Source organism: Gopherus flavomarginatus, chromosome 2, assembly GCF_025201925.1.
Source record: "Gopherus flavomarginatus isolate rGopFla2 chromosome 2, rGopFla2.mat.asm, whole genome shotgun sequence".
Taxonomy (NCBI): Eukaryota; Metazoa; Chordata; order Testudines; family Testudinidae; genus Gopherus; species Gopherus flavomarginatus.
The window spans coordinates 116,332,705-116,338,981 of NC_066618.1; the positions used below are offsets into that span (position 1 = coordinate 116,332,705).

The 6,277-nt window shown below is 42.6% G+C and overlaps 1 protein-coding gene across 1 annotated transcript in view; it reads left to right on the plus strand.

The window, feature by feature from the left end:
* LOC127043697 (poly(rC)-binding protein 3-like) overlaps positions 1-6,277 on the plus strand; it is a 751,631-nt gene that overhangs the window by 738,276 nt on the left and 7,078 nt on the right. The window lies entirely within an intron of this gene.

A 6,277-nucleotide genomic window follows, 5' to 3' on the forward strand; every position in this document is an offset into this window, starting at 1 on the left:
TAAGCAACTGTGCTTCCTAACTCTTGTGTTGCTTTCATTACTGTTCCACTTTAACACTGTTGTGGCTCGTACCATAGAGCAAATTTTGGGAGAGTTAATTTTTGTTGATGTTCATGCTTTGCCTAGTCTGTATAAAAGCATGGGCTATTAGTGTTCTAACTCACTGTATTCAATGATAGACTTGGCGGTAAATTAAATAAGACTTTTTATAAATAAATTTTTTTCCTGCTTTAAAAACCACATAGTAGCTTTTTGCATACAACTTTTGTGTTGCTCTAAATGTGTTCTTTGGTAACCAGGTTGACAATTATCTCGTTTAGAAATGGCTTCTCAAAATAATCTCATAGACAAATGGCTTGTTTTCATTAAGGATTAAAGGGTTAATGTCATCACATGTAAGGCCCCGGTGCTCTTTTGGTAGCAGCATAACAAGCTGCAGTTTTACACAGGCCACTAGACAATCCTGGTAGCTCATTTTTTAAAGCATTTACAAATATGATTACATGGGACCGAGTTCTGTCACAGATTATATTGGGTAGTGCTTTACTCTGCAAATAATTCCCTGTGGCTTTAATAGGGCTATGTGTGGAGTAAATTACTGCTCAAAAGGACTGGAGGTGGCAGCATTTGGGCCATAATAATAAGATTTAAAGAACCGCTCCCCACCCCTATTTCTCATTTAAGGCCAGGATTGATTTTTCGATCAGCCAGGGGAGAAAAGCAAACACAGCCAGGTACTGATTCTGGTATTGTGAAGAGCCTTTGTTGGTTTCATGCCTCTATTGCTTACAACGCTGCACATTGCTTTGGGGGCAGAGGTGCCCAAACTTTATCCACCTGAGGGCTGCATTGGAAATGTGCCAGCAATCAAAGGGCCAGAGTCAATCAGAAATATGTAGTGAACCTTGTCTTTCATACAGAGGCTTGGCCCATAGGAACTACTAATTGCATCATGCAAAGCTCCTTGACCCGTCCAGTCGCCTGTTTGGATCTGATTGAGTGCTGCAAGCTGACACCTGTCGCCTCCATGATGGGCTAATCCTTCATATGAAAGCTAGCCAATGCTCGCTATGGAGACTCCTAACGTCGTGGGCTGCACGCTGGCCACCTTTCCTGTAGGCATTTGCAGCCTTTTCACGCTTTGTAATACCCTTGGTGACACTGTGGTTTTGCAGTGCATGCAAGTAATATGAACCAGTATGTATCCAAATCAGATGAAGAATCCCAGCACCGCTAGCTCAGGCAAGTACTCTTACTGAAGTCGGTTAAACAGTAAATGGTGCAAGGGCAGGCCCATAAGATGCATGTTTCTGCCTCAGTGCCTTGAAACGGTATCAAGGTGCTGCCTTCCTGGAGCTAGCCCCAGCTATCCTTTCAAACCTGTAGGTACATTCTGCTGTCCCTGATAAGATGTATGTTATGTTAAGACTTGTCGTAAATAAGTTTATGCTTTAAATAAGGCGAGTTGAAGTTTCTTTACTGGAAATAACCTCTAGTTTTTTCAAGTGCCATTGGACATTTCTCCTGACATCCAGCATGGTATTAGTGACTATAAGTTCATAGCGCCAGTGCCAAATGCTGAGTGGGCAAGGACTGCCCATCATGGTACTACGTAGGAGCCATGAGGCATTTTCATTTATATGATAAACACTGCCCAAGCACCTTAACAAATACAATTATAGGCTTCATACTGAATGGGGCAGAGGGGAGAATGGAATGAGAAATGAAGCAGCCTAAGCAAGGGCGAAAAGGGGTTTGTCACACATGGGCTTAAAACCAAAAGCAGGTTTGACAAAGTGGAACACTACAGGGAGACTGTGCCAAAGGGCAGGAGCTCTCCACAGTGGGCTGTGCTAAAGCAGTGGTGGGCACCGTGGGGCGCGTAGCTGGAGCGGTGACAGTCTGAGTTGGTGAAAAGCAGGGGACTGATCATGGCAGGTTTTTAAAAACAACAGGAGAAATTCTGGCTAGACGTTGAAAATGAAGCGGAAGCTAGTGACGGTGGCTGAGAAGGATGGGTTATGTGGTCACACTTGTGCATGAGTAACACAAAGTGAGCAGCAGCATGCACCGTCCAGAGTGCTGGGACTTGGGGCGGGCAGAGGAAAGCCATTGCACTAACCAAAAGAGGCACTTGAGGCTTCATTTCAGCAGAGGCAATGGCAAGGCAGTGGCGTAAACATGGGACTAGACAAATTGACCTATGGGTGTTATCGAGACAGCATCAGTGTGTATGGTGCTTTGCCGAGAGAAAAAGACTTGAGCTCTGCCCCCCCAGTTTACACTCTAGGCCAGATAACATGTGATGGGAGCAATGACATCATTCAAATGATGGGGAGGAAGAGGAGCAGCAAACCACAAGGGATGATATGGGAAAAGCGAAGCCCCCACCCCGCCCCCACACAGAGAAAGGCAAACTAGTCAGATGCAGCAATATAAAACCATGAACACAAGACACTTGCAAAATATGCACTGCTCTCTCCTTTAATGAGGTGAATGCACTTTTATGCTAGGGAGGTGGTTGGTGAGGCATTTACACAGGAATAATTTACATTGCAACTATTTCGGTTTTTGTTTGTAAAACACTCTAGTCAGCACCAATATTGCAGCTTCAGTTTACCAAAAGATTGTTGTTATAAGCTACAACGACTATAAGTTAGGTCAGGCAGCAGTGTAGCTTCGTGCAGTAGCTAAACCAAAAAGGGCAACTATGCTGGGTCAAATAACCTTTTTCTGTTTTGCTAACATTCATTATGCTTTCATGTTCGCAAAGCATGTTAAATGTCCTAGGGACCAGCCCATGTTGCACATGTGCTGTTGGCATCAGCTTCTGCACCCCATACTGTGACTTGTTAAAAGACATCCTTCATTGGGCAGTGCCCTGTGTGTTAATGCATAGCTTTTACAGAGCATTTTTCAGCACTGAATCGCAACAGCTGTCGGTATCATCAGTCATGTTATAGCTGGGGAAAACTGAGGTTTCGAAAGGCACAGTACTTAAGCACAGTGAAAGTAATCTAGGGCTTCTTTTTGGTAGCTTTTGTCGTAAGTCAGCAAGCAAGGAGGAGCTTACTGGTCTCAGAATTGAGTAAGAAATACCTAATAAGCCTGGAACTACAAGGTTCAAATTGGGCATGGACAGCACCTGCCTTTTATTTGTGGTGGGTAGGTTGATTCCCAGGGGCCTGTGTGTTTGGGTGTTTCAGTCAGCACCCCTTATTTAAATTAAGGAATTGTTTTGTGTTAAAATTGCCAACTCTTGGTATGTAGACTGGCTTGTGACAGCTTCCCGCAGCCTCCTCCTGCCTGTGAAAATGGGAGAAGTTGAGAGAAACACCAAGATGAGACCTCCTGATTCTGAAGATAGCACTCTGCTCTTTTTTCACTCCCAAACATCTGAAAGTTTGTCTTGTGTGAAAACCTCCCTGTAGATGTTTTGAAAGGCACCCTTGGGTGCTAGGCACACTACTCTAATTGACTTTCAACGGGACTCCCATTGGCATCTTTGAAATTACAAAGCAAGGATGACTCATTCAAGATCAGGGCCAGCAGTTGCATAGGGGGCCAGGATTTGGGAGGGTGGCAGACTGCTCCGATGGACCTCCTGCAGGCGTGCCTGCGGACGGTCCGCTGGTCCCGTGGCTCCGGTGGAGCATCTACAGGCACGCCTGCGGCAGGTCCACTAGAGCCCCAGGACCAGTGACCATCCGCAGGGACGCTTGCGGCAGGTCCATCGGGGCCACGGAACCAGCGGACCGTCCGCAAGAACACCTGCGGGAGGTCTACCGGAGCCGCAGGACCGGCAAGCCAGCCCTGCTCCTAGGGTGCCAAAAACCCTCATGCCGCTCCTGTTCAAGATACATACATGACACGCCTGATGTTTGAAATCCAGGCTAATTTAAAAACTAACAAACTGGAACTTGTATTAAAAGTTGAATAGCATGTTTTATTGCACAAGCAGTAACTTAGAATCAGCTACACTGATTTTTTTAAGCCATCCTTCCTAAACCCCCCCCCCATTAATCTGAGCTGAAAATTTCATTTAATCGTGAAAAATTTGACTCCAACTGTAATTTAGAAATCTATTCCTTCGTCATATTACCAGCAGAATGCTATAATGAACAGCAGACTTAAGCTGTTAAAAAAATCCACTGAAATATGTTTGAGGTCTATATTATTTATATAATCAATGATACAAATTAGTTAAACTTGTAAATCTGAAATAACTAGTACAGTACTGTTCTTACTTAACTTTCTTTAGGTATGGCTCTAGCAACAATTCTTCCATCTGCTGCGTCTGAGGTAGGCTTGTCAGTAACTTTGGGACCTCTCTTCCCATCAGTATAGACTACATACAAGACCTTCCTACACAAGTGACCATTTATAGACGGAGGCTAGAACTCTTCTGTAAAAATGGGGATTAAAGCAATTTATGTGAAAACAATACACATTTATTTTCTGCCCACAAATGACTTTCAGTAGTGTCTGTCAGTTCATTGCTAATTTCATCCTTTGATGCCCACATTTCTTTCCCGCACCAAGATGTAAGTGAGGTCCATTTTCATGAATGTGAAAAATGAATATAGAAGTGATTCTTGAAAAATTAAATGCATGCAGATTCTGGGAAAGTTTCTCCACAGGTCTATCAATGCATTTCAATCTTTTCCTGAGTAATAATCTTATTTGCTATTGTACTCCATTTATACCAACATCCTCACTGAGAAAAACAGTATTTTAACCTAAGTCCAAAGTTTTTAAATCAGAGCTGTTAATTGTAACATTGTAGGTTTTTGCACTGTGGAAAATGTATAAGACGTTATACAAGAATTCAATGTGGTAAAATAAAAAAAAGTGTCCCATTACTCCATAGCAGAGCTAGGCAAAATATTTCAGGCTAACCGTTTATTTGCGGAAAAATACAATTTTGGGTTGACCAAAACTATTTGCTAATTCAACAACTATTTTCAGTCAAACACACAGAGAGAAAAGTATCAAAACAGTCAAATCATTTAGTTTTGACATGTTTTTTAAAATTTAGTTAGATTTAAGTCACTGTATGTTTTCAATAGTATTTCCAACAAATATTTCTTTCTGATGAAAGGATTGGTGTCAACTGGGGACAAAACCTGTTCAAGCCTGGAGAGAATTAATAGCAGTAGTAAACTAACTGGCTCTCATTAAAGCTGCTGTTTTAACTCAACCTTTTGTTCCTGAGATGAACTTGCACTCAAACTACACAGGAATATGACGAGGCAGGGTCTGGCTCATCCTGAGCAGAGGCTAGGTTCTCATTTTGTCCATACCAAAAAAGTTGGACTTTATTTTACCTTTCCCACTTTCCATGACTACATAAGATTGAAAATTACATGTATTACTCTAGAGAAGAGGCCTTTGTTAGTACAATATAGTCTTAGATTATAAGCTGTTTTGGAGCAGGGATGACTGTTGTGTGTGCATTCATGGATATACATAGAGACAGTGCTAAGAACAATGAGCCCCAAATCCTGTACTGGGTCTGGAGGCATTACCACATATTACTACTGATTACTCATATCATGCATCCCCCTTTTTTAATGTTATTCAGACATGTAATGGAGCTCACACATCTCTCTACACACAGCTGAAATAGTCTGTATTTCACTGCCCAAGTGAAACACATGATGGTGGTTAGACAGGGTTAGCCCCTGGAACTCCTTCTCGAGTTCTAAACTTAAGTTGTGTCGGGAAAGCAACAGGCTTGAAACCCCCACACCTCTTCCCTTTGAACAATCATGACCCAGAAATGTACTACTTACAGTGTAGCAGCAAACAGGTTACTCATAAAATGGTGCCTCTCTAAAGGTGCGAGTAAAGCAAACTCATGTAAATTGTATCTGGGAAGACAACCAGCACATTGTCACTTTTAATTATTGCATCAGCTTTACAGCTTGGTTAAGTTGGGAGAGTTACCTTCTCCCAACAGCCCTCAAGGCCGCTTCTGATACGAGGCTCTGCTGAAAAGGAGGTTTGATTTCTGCCTTGCTGGCACACTCGTAGATAAACATTCCAGTTACAGAGGACAGAGCCAGAGAGGTCACTGTTAGCATCACCATAATAGAAGCTTTTGAGTAAGCTCTGAAGTACTGGACAACTTCTCATGTCCCCTTATTTTCCTTGAGAATTTTGTCTTGTATGGCAATTGTTTCTATGAACGACAGATCTCCTAAGAGACTGTCCTTTCAAGAAGGAGACATATTGGCCAATTTTCATTTCTAAATGGAAAATCAATAGGAACCAA